The following is a 10,800-nucleotide window of genomic DNA, read 5'->3' as shown; positions in this document are numbered from 1 at the left end:
AAATCCTGGGGAAGGAAAGCAAATCTCCTTCATTGATGTGGCTTCCTGAGAACTTGGGTTCCTTATCTACTAGGAAGAAAATGTGGAGTCCTGGAGGGGGGAGGAAGATTAGCAGTGGACTGAGATGGAGGCTGGGAGGGAAAGCGACCTGATCCTGAAGATTCTAGAAATTAACACAGATTGGTGGACTGAGCAGGAAATATGAGCCCTGGCTAGTTCAGTGCCCATCACCATCATTTTCCAATAGAGATGCATGTCACTTGAGTTTCTCCTCTGGAAATCAGAAGACAAGCGAGAAGGAAGGAGGAGACAGTGGTGGTGTCATTCTGAGGCCATTTTTTGCCTCCATCCACAGGGGAAATTGGCCTGGGATTCTGCACCAATGCCCAGATAAGAAATGCTTTGCCATAGTCACTGCAGTCATTCCAGGAAGTTGTCCCCTGAAGGAGAAATCAGAATCTGCATTTTAGAAGATTATAACACATGACTAGTTTTGCATTTTGCTCAACTTCTTCAGAGATTCTGAGAACTTCTGGAACACGAGAAGAGGAAGAATTTGTAAGAAGTTGGATGTCAATCCAACCCCTTCTTGATAAACTTACTGGAATCATCAACATCCACCATGAAAATACAAATAAACTTCTAGTCATAGCTGTACCCTGAGCCTAAGCCATCTCAAAAAGCAACCACATCCATAGGAACAGAAAGGTTCAGATGCATATAATTATGAAAAACTGTTAAACAATGTAGGCATGGGATGGCAGGTACTGATTTTGCACCCACCTATATTGTTCATTAGTTCAGGTGACTTTGTGAAATGTACAGATTTCAAGTCAGGCATTTAAAACCTAATTTTCTATCCTGTTTTGGATAATATGTCTTACATAGCACACAAAGCAATCATCCTGATTGCAAAACTTCTCTCAAAAGGGGATTCATTCAGCTTCTTGAAATAATGGGCATTAAATAGAGAGCCCAACGTTTTCTCTCTCTCTTAATACTTCTTAAAGTGTTTGCATAATGCCCAGTGAATATAGGACTAGCATGATTTCAGACCCCCAATACACTGTTTACTACTTATGGATTTAATCATTTGCTACCTATGTATTTTATTCAATATGGTGGAGATGAGCTGTGAGTGTGTTTGACTGGACTACTATCAAACCCATCATCTCCCTCCTCTGCTTGTTAGACAGGAAGCCAGCAGTGTAAAATAGATTTTCCAGTTTTATTTACAATCTCCAAACTAAGTTGTCATTTATATCGGCTGTCTCGCTTGTGTGGTTCCAGTATAAGATTCTGTACTTCATACAATTCAGTAACAACTGCCATGTCAGAGAAAATGAATAATTCTGTTGGTGGAACCGGTGATAAGATCTCTGCTCTCCTGTTGAACGTCGATGTCCTCAGGTCAAGTTGGCCTTGCTGCTCATCTGCTTGGTGAGCTGGAATATTCCCTCCGGACCACCTGTGCCAAGCAGGAATTTTTTTGTGGGGGAAAGTCAACACCACTCAATGGTGAGCACTGATTGGTGCAGGGGGGAGACTGACCCACAGGAGCATCTCATAAAAACAGGAGGAGACGCCACCCTCCCAACCCCAGAGCTGGAGACGGAAAGCTCACAGCATGAGAGTCCTGTTGCTGGCTCTGCTGATCCCATGGATGCGGGCTCAGCAGAATCCTCAGTTCATACTTTTCAAGGTAACCGAATATGGTGATGTGGGGAACTAGTCCCTGTGTGGGGAAACTGTCTGTCTCTCAATTTGTGTCAGTGTGTCTGTCTCACATTTGTTTTTGTGCATTCATCAGATTTTATTCATGGGTTGCTCTGTATGTCCATATTTATCCAACATACCTTCCATTTTGAATTCTTCCTTTGTCACTGGACAGTAAATAAAAAACATAGTCAAGAACACATGGACAGCATGATTTGTGACTTTGGCAGTTTTACTTCATATAGGTTTAGACATTGAATCTTTATAATTTTGTACATGTGTTACTTTCACAAACAGATCTCCTTGTGATCATTCCTAAGAGGCCTAGAATCTCCTCCTGAAAATACTCCTTCTTCTTTATTCTCTCTTCAAATTTATTAATGCTATGTAGCAAAATCAGACCCTGTGAATACTTCTAGTAAATTGTTTTCTGAAAGAAGCTGAACCTGGTAGCTCAGAGTCTGGAGAGGGAAGTCTCCAGGTCATTGCAAGCAGGTTACTTGAACCCCTGAGTGTTGGGGGAGCAAAACTGAAGATCTATTCTCTAACCTTCCTGATGGGGTGTTTCTCATTCAGACAGGATTTTGGTTCACCATGGTCATTGCAGCTGATAATGAAAAGCAAATCCTGGAGCATGGACGAATGAGATACTTACTGCGCTATATCGCCTGTAATAGCGAATGTGATGTCATAAGTGTGTTCTCTTATATCAAGTAAGCTGGGCTTCCTTGACAATACAGGCACCCATGCACTGAGGCCTGGCCTGACCTTGATGGACAAGTTTCCAAGAAAAATCTTTGCTTTTGGTGGGGAAATCTGAGGATCTGAACTTACCTATATTATTAATATGTCCAAATATTCATGCTATGCCAGGTGGAGGTGCATGCCTGGTCTGCAGGTTAACCAGCCAGATGGAAATTATCTAATTAATAATATCCACAATATCAGGAAGAAAAGGGCTTTAATTGTACAATGGGAATGTGTGTCATTTGATTTTTACTCCATGGCCTTGTTGTGAGTCTTAACCAATGTTAAGATGATGGCTAACACCTTCTGAGCGGTGAGGCGTAAGGACCGATTCAATGTCACAGAACTATTCGCCAACATTCTCCTCGTGACAAGTCTCAGTTTTGCATGGACTTGAAGCACATTTAAAGATAGCAACATTGAAAAAAAGGAGGTGTGTGTCCATGTAGTTGTGTGTAGATAGACAGACAGACAGATATATTCAGACATACATACATAATACATTCATAGATAGATAACATATGTGTCATTGTCTGTGTGTGTTTGAAGTCTTGTCCAGATGTTTCATGATATTCATGTCTATAGTAAACATGTGAAACTTTCATTAGCACAAGGTGAAAGGCTAGCAGACAGTGTATGTGCGTTTGGATGGACAGGAAGAACAAAATACATGAGGGAAGTGTCCAAATGACTGTGTGAATGGAAACACTCACAGTGACCTGGAGGAAGGAATCCAGGGGATGTTCTCTCTCCCTCCCCTGCAGGTGGATTCCTTCATTTCCATCCCTACTAGTGGCTGAATGGACAGATCTGCAAATTATCCTTGTTGTAACTGGAAATGAAAAACAAAATTACCACACAATTACGTGTCAGTGATTCTGAGATCCGGGTCCTAAACCCAAAAGAGGAGTAAGCCAATGACCAAGATGGTAACTCCCCAGAGCAGACATCTGATGTACAATCAGCAGAACATGCAAACAGCACAGATATGAAATTAATTATAAAATAATATAAAATTGGATTTTCTCAAATTTCATGTGGGTTGCACAGAATCTCATAACTGGTGAACATGTTTGAGATGATAAATAAGCATTCTAAAAAAACACTTTTTTTTCTTGTTTGTTGTTGCTGTTTCTGTTTCAAAGGATTCATTCCCTGTGCTACAAGGTGATTTATTATGGAGAAAGACAAGAGAATGGTGTTTACAAAATATTCAGTGAGTATCTGCTGCTGATCTGGGGTACACCTAGGGCTCCTGGCACTGTTGGGTTCTAGGTCACACATAAGAGGCCCAGAGGAGGGGTGGCCACCTACTGCCCCAAGGACCAAGTCCACGTGGACAAGACCCTGAACCTTGCAAAGACTCAGGCCCAGTCCTCCTCCCTGTTTCCAAGGCTTCTGTGTTGCCATGGATAACATTCAGGGATGCTTTGCAGTGACACGAGCAGGTGTTGAAAAGGACTGGAAACCAGAACCATGCTTTCAGGATGAGGTTTTCTCTAATCAAAATAGGAGCAGCTGCCATAAAAGGTGACCAGACTCTTCTGTAGAGTTGGAGATGTGCTAGAAGGAGCAGGTCCTCCAAAACAATCAGGAAAGTCCCCATAATCCAACCACAGATGCTCATCTCCTAGGGTAGCTGACTTTACGCTTTAGCTACAAGAGGTCTAGAGGCCTAATCCACTAGGTGTGTGTAGGGTGATATGACATAAGCAAAAATGGTTTTCATCCTTCCAGAAAAAGAAGCAGCACTACTAATACTGACTTCCATAAAAAAGTACTCACTTATGCCTGGTGGATTTCATATGTTTTTTTTTTTGAAAAAGGAAAGAAGAAATTAAAAAGCAATCAAACAGGGAAGGCAGGTAAGCAGAAAGACAGTGGCACAGCCCAGCAGAGGCTACATGCTGTCTAAGTAAGAAATACTGAGGTCTTTCATATCAGGGGTGTTTATATGATAATAACAGGGTCTCCCCTAGAATTCTGCACAGTTGGATGTTACATTTTCTCCTCGCTGGTTCTTCCTGCGACTCATTCTTCAATGGCTAGGCATTGCTTTGCATGAAGAAGGCATCTGTCCACCATACACACGTCATCCATCAGATAGGCAAAGCCATCCTTTGGTTTCCCCTTACAAGCCAAGAAGAGGGAGTTTCTGGCTCTGAATATCTTGCTTTTAATATGAATACCTGTGCGTGAGTCTCTTTCTCTTTTATCTTTGTTCCTTTCCCCTAAAAGGATTTTGTTCTCTTCATTTTTTTTCTTTAATGCTGGTGTTGCCATGAGGACACTGGGTCGGAGTGACTTCTCCTTGTGCTCACAGCCATCCTGGTGTCTTGCTGGGTGGTGGGCTTTTCATCCAGCTCCTGAAGGCCTGGACACAAGATGGGCCATTCTTGGAATCGCAGGTGTCATGGTGTTTAGCCTCAGGAAAGCTTGGGTACAAAACATGGTCGTTCCTGAGTATTTCCCTGCCCAGTTTGCTTGGTTCATCCCTGAGTATTCACCTCTGTGCTTTGCCTTTGTAAGCCTTGGACCTCCACTCCAAACATGAAGCTTTTGTCTTTAAGAGCTTGGTGCATGCTAGTTCTGGCCTGCAGGTGTTTGAGTCAGGACTCTACCTGCAGTCACTGGCTCTCCACAGAAGTCTCCCAATTCATTCTCTGAAGATGGGGCTTCTTTGTTTCTAGAGAATAAATTCACTTATAACTAGAGACATCACTACCAAACACAATGAACCATCAATTGCCTCACCTTCTGACATTGTTATTTTGAATTTCCAGACCATGAGATCCATATCCAAATACTGAAAAGTACAGAGAAGTTCATAACGTTGAAAATAGTACATGTTCATCAAAACGGAGAGAAAACCAATGTGATCTTGTTGGCAGGTGAGTACTGCAGCTTCGGTCTGTGCAGCAAAGCCAACCACATCTGCAATGAGCTTGGAGAGCTGGGATTGGGTATTAATTGGCTCCACTGTGCTGATCCCTGTGACCTTGATCTTCTTTGGGAGGAGAGGCCAGGACCCTGAATCTGGGTCTCAAGAAACAGCCCAGGGGTTCCCAGAGGACGCAGTAGTCAGCTGGTTGTGTTAATGGTGGATATGGCTGCTGTCTTGTCTTCTCCTCCATGTAGGAAGGATACACAGCGTTCTCACTAAGAAGGAAGACATGGAGTTCAGAAAGATCGTAGAGGAAAACAGCATACCACCTGACCACATCCACTACATTAGGAGCAAACGTAAGTCTCCCCACTGTAGAAATACAAAAATACTCACTAGAATAGAGATTCATGGAGAGCATTCTTCATGGAGTTGTTCTATCAGCAATATTCTCTTTGCTCAGAGTTAGGAGGCATCAAAAGCAAAATGGCACAGGTGTCCTGACCTTCCCTTCCCCTCATTTCTCTCTTCACAGATGATTGTCGTTAGCGAAATTTCTCGGTGAGTAGAAATGGGTATGTTTAAAGCCCATGCCATTTCAATGATCTCTTCCCTCAGGAGGGCCTGAGAAATTCAGAGACAAATATTCCTGTTCGAAGAGTGGCAAACAGTTTGGTTGACGTAGCATGGAGTTTGTTTGTTTGTTTTTTACTGAAATCCCTGAAAAGATGACATGGTCCTTGGGTTCATTGTAGCTATTTTAATGGTAGTTCCTCAAGTAGCAGTTGGTATAGTAAAGCAGGAGTTACTATAGGACAATGAGAGTTGCTCCAAGAGTAACAATTTACTATTACAAAGGAGTAGTTTAGTACTAGTCGTAAACAGGGACTTGATTGTGCAGTCGGTGTTTTGTTGGTTTGTTTGCTGGTGGTGGGGCTTGAACTCAGGCCTGGATGCTGTTCCTCAGCACTTCTGCTGAAGACTGGCTCTCTACCACTTGAGCCATATAGATGGTGCTACTTCCAGTTTTCTGCTTATATTCACTGAATATAAGCATCTCTCGGACTGTCCTGCCCAGGCTGGCTTTGAACCATGATCTTCAGATCTCAGCCTCCTGAGTAGCTAGGATGACAAATGTGAGCCACCAGGGCTGGGCTTGAGCATTAGTTATAGTAAAGGATTAGTTATTGCATTAAATTAATAGTTACCTTATCACATTTTCACTCTCATAAAGATACCACTTTATAGGAGTTAATAGTGGGTCCTTTACTATATACAGAAGGCTTGGAATTCTGAAATGTAAAAGCAAGAAGACAGAAACCCTTGTGGCTACCACTGTGACTGAGCTCACTTGCATTCCAAACCCACTTTACTGCAGAACATTCAGAAACATTCGTTACACAATGTTTTTCTATAATTTTTCTATGTGATGTCTAGAAATTATGACATAGAGATTCAAAATTCTCAAGAAGGCTTCAATATTCATCACTTTTCTCTTTTTGAGGGGTGCACTCATTTTATTTTTGCTATCCTTAAGTAGTTGTGCACAGTAGTGTCTGTTCAATACGTTAATGTGCACAATGCATCCCAACCAATGTCACCCTTCCAGAATTCTCTCCCATTGCTACCATCCCCTCCTTGTACAATCTTGATCAATATGTCTCCATCCAAGTGTTGTTATTTTTTGTTGGTTGTGAGACCTGGACTCTGGGCCTAGGTGTTGTCCCTCAGCTCTTTAGCTCATGGCTAGTGCCCTACCACTTGAGCCATAACACCACTTCTGCCTTTATGTTCTTCTTATCAATACATTTCTCTTTCCTTTATTGGGTTTTTCATTCTATTTCTGGAGTTATGTGAGATTAAACATGTGCCAGGCAGTTTCCTGTCACCTTAAGCATATGACCAGTGCTCATTTACTTATCAAGATAGATAGACAGACAGACAGATAGCTAGATAAACACACAGGCATATACAAGACAGATGTGGAGAGAATATTGATAGGTAGATGGATAGACAGACAGGAAGGCAGATAGATAAAATAGAGATAGACAGACAGACAGACAGATAGGTAAGTAGTTGTGTAGATAGGTAGGTAGGTAGATAGATAGGCAGGAGGACAAGCTGGCAGAGAGGCTGGCTAGCTAGCAGGCAGGCAGACAGACAGACAGACAAACTGATAGAGAGAGACATAGTTAGGAAAACAGACAGGCACACAGGCCAACAGAAAGAGATAGAAAATAGTGATGGAGGTAGAGATGGAGAGTGATGAATAGATACAGGTTGATGGATAGATACTGATATATACATGAATAGATATATATAGAGAGAGATAGACGGGGATAGACACAGACAGACGGATGGATGGATGGATAAATAGATGGATACATACATGCATGCATGCATACAACATACATACATACATAGAAAGACACATAGATAAAATCATGGCTGACTTGGACACACATTCTCAGGATCGTGTGTCCTTTGTCCCTGGGTCAGCTGGGATTACAAATACCACTCATGCTGACAATGTCAGAGGCTCTGCCATGGAGTGCATGTTGGGTCGGATGTGTTGTCTTCTTCTTCTCTTACAACCTCACAGGTGCGGTGGAGATCTGGAGCTCATGGGATGCCAGCCTCTCCGTGGGGTCAGAATCACCTCCACCAAGATAAAGTCGCATGGTCGCTCCAATCTGTGTTCCCTCCTTTAGGTGAAGCCATGGACACTCCTCCCTGGCTTTCCTTCTTCATCCCTTCCTCTGATCTTAATACTTCTCAGAATGATTTAATAAACCAATTTCATGTGCATGCATTTCTGCTTTGGGAGAATCTGTTCCTGAGGCCATGGATAGTGTCCCAGACACCCCTCACTAGACAAGTGGACCCAAAACAGTGGAATTTTACACCATCAATAGAAAGAACAAAGTCATGTCATTGACAGGGAAATGGATGAAACTATAAAAAGTCTTGTTAAGTGAGGTGAGCTGAGCTCAGAGGGACCAAGGGCTCATGTTTTCTCTCAAATGCAGAGGTGAGATATAAAATTCAATGGAATATGGCAATTTACATGGAATTCAAGATACTCACATACAGTGAGACCCAAAAGGATATTCTTAGGAGAGAATGACAAAGGCACAGTGCCTATATGCTTCTCCCTATCATCAATCAATCAATCAATTAATCATCTATCTGTCTATGTATCTATTTGTCTATGTTTCTATGTATCTATGTATCTTTTTTATCTATGTATTTACCTGTCTATCTATCCATCCATCCAACTATCTATCTATCTATCTATCTATCTATCTATCTATCTATCTATCTATCTATCTATCATCTGTCTGTCTGTCTGTCTGTCTGTCTGTCTGTCTGTCTGTCTATCTAGCTGTCTACCTATCTATCCATCAATCTATCTGTGTGTCTATGTATCTGTGTGTATGTATGTATGTATGTATGTATGTATGTATGTATGTATGTATCTACCTACCTACCTACCTACCTATCTACCTAAATAAACAAATTCTCAGATATGGAAACAAGAGACCTCTCTTCTTTTTTTTCTTTTCAAGTTTTTATGTTTTTATTTTTGAGTGATTCTGCCTCCTTTTCCTCATTTATGGTGTATCCAGTGGATAACCTTCGGTGTGTAGGGGGAGGGCACAGAACTCGAGGGGAAAATGGTGAATAAGTGCAGTCGTGGAGCACACTTTGCACAGGTGTAGGTGAAGTCTGCAACTCTCGGGTGGAGACGGGAGGGAGGGACAGGGAGAGAGTGAGGGAAGAGAAGACACTGTACAAAGGAGATGCGTTCTTACCTGACTCAGGTCAGGGGAATTGCTCTGGGCATCACCTCCTAATAATAATGGAATAAATTAATGTAAACAAGAGAAATAGCTAGCCCTACCTTGTTAGGAAAGATCAAGGAGACAAAAGGAAAGAAGGCAGATGCCTCCTACAGATGGGGTTAGGAGTTAATCATTGTTGGAGAGAGGCATCAAGTAGCACAGAACAGAGTCAGAGATACAAGGGTCAGGGGGAACAGGAGGATCAGGGTTTAAATACAGTAGGGTATAAGGCATGGGGATTTGTAATGTAGAATCAGAAGGGCCTGCATGAACAGGTGAAATGAGGATACTGGATCTAACTGGCACCATCTTGTCTTCTTGTTGGATGAAGGTGGAGGCCACCCCCAGGTGACGGCTCTGCTTGAATCCCCAGAGGAAGGGAAGTCCCACCCCCAGATGATGGGCATGCTTGAGTTCCTAGAGGAAGTCCCACCCCCATGTGATGGGCGTGCCTGAGCTCCTAGAGGAACTTGGACAATAGTTTCATCCCAGTCTTGTATCTTGAACTTGACTCTTGAGCTTCCTGTGACCCTGACCCTGACTCTATTTAGGGCCCAACAAATGCATGCACCATTTTGCACCATGTTTCATGTTTCCTGCGTCTCCTAAGATCACTATGACATCCCACTTGGGCTCTTCACTGGAGTTGATCCGGTTCTTTGACATTGCTTTTCTGTTCTTCATTATCCTCATGGCTCAGTTTCCTGATGGTACGAAGTGCATTCAAGGCTACAAGTTTTCTGAGCTCACGTATCTGCCTGCAGTTACTAATAATGAACACTCTGATAAAGACTCCTGATCTGACCTCTCAAAATATGTCCACTCTGGATCTCATGAATGAATTTCCATATAACATAGATGAGGCCAGAGGGTGGGCGGGGTGGGGGGGCACATCTGGCAGAGAACCAGGAGAGCAACTTTGAGACCAATTCAGATTCCCCTCAGCCATAATTGTTGAAAGAAAGAGAAAGAGAGAGAGAGAGAGAGAGAGAGAGAGAGAGAGAGAGAGAGAGAGAGAGAGAGAAAGAAAGTTGAAGGAAAATGATAATAGATATATAGATATAGCTATTAAATATGTAGATAATATAATAATAATAGAATTTGTACTAAAAGTGGTCTTGGATTTCCTTGGACCAGCTTTGGTCACAGAGGAAGCCATGAGCTGTGAACCCCTCAGATGGGACTTGTAGGACAGATCTGAAATTATCCAGGAGACATCTGTGAGCAGGAGGGATGGATGGTTAGAATTCATACACAGATCGCCCACCCTCCCCCCCCCCCCGTCCCGGCCCCCCACAAGACTTGAACTTGAGGATGGTGGGCAAATGGACCAACTGAGGTTCCTGAGACTGATTCCTTCCAGAAAATTCTTTCTTTTCCTAACCACTCCTGAAAAATAAAATTATTATGCTCCTGGAGGATAAGATTGAGGCTCAGACAAAAAAATATATTACCATTAGTTGAACAATGACAAAACAAAATGGTTTCCATCCCTGAGGAATCCAGTATTTGACATTTCTTATTCTGGACTTGGGGTTTACTCACCTTTAGATGTCACAAGCCTTTCTTTGGGGGTTAGTTTTCATGATGTCATAGTATTTGGAATTT

The 10,800-nt window shown here is 42.4% G+C and overlaps 1 long non-coding RNA gene across 1 annotated transcript; it reads right to left on the bottom strand.

Moving 5' to 3' along the window:
- Window positions 1-1,270: 1,270 nt before the first annotated feature.
- Window positions 1,271-9,202, bottom strand: LOC138827143 (uncharacterized). Its single transcript, XR_011371992.1, has 3 exons — window positions 9,163-9,202; window positions 3,177-3,295; window positions 1,271-1,468 (listed from the first exon to the last, which is right to left on the bottom strand). It is a non-coding gene; the product is annotated as an uncharacterized lncRNA (long non-coding RNA).
- Window positions 9,203-10,800: the final 1,598 nt, after the last annotated feature.

This window comes from Dipodomys merriami, unplaced genomic scaffold, assembly GCF_024711535.1.
Source record: "Dipodomys merriami isolate MVZ:Mamm:240054 unplaced genomic scaffold, mDipMer1.0.p SCAF_151, whole genome shotgun sequence".
In the NCBI taxonomy this organism is placed as follows: Eukaryota; Metazoa; Chordata; class Mammalia; order Rodentia; family Heteromyidae; genus Dipodomys; species Dipodomys merriami.
The sequence above is the reverse complement of the archived record's forward strand: the minus strand, read 5'-3'. Positions and strand labels throughout refer to the sequence as shown.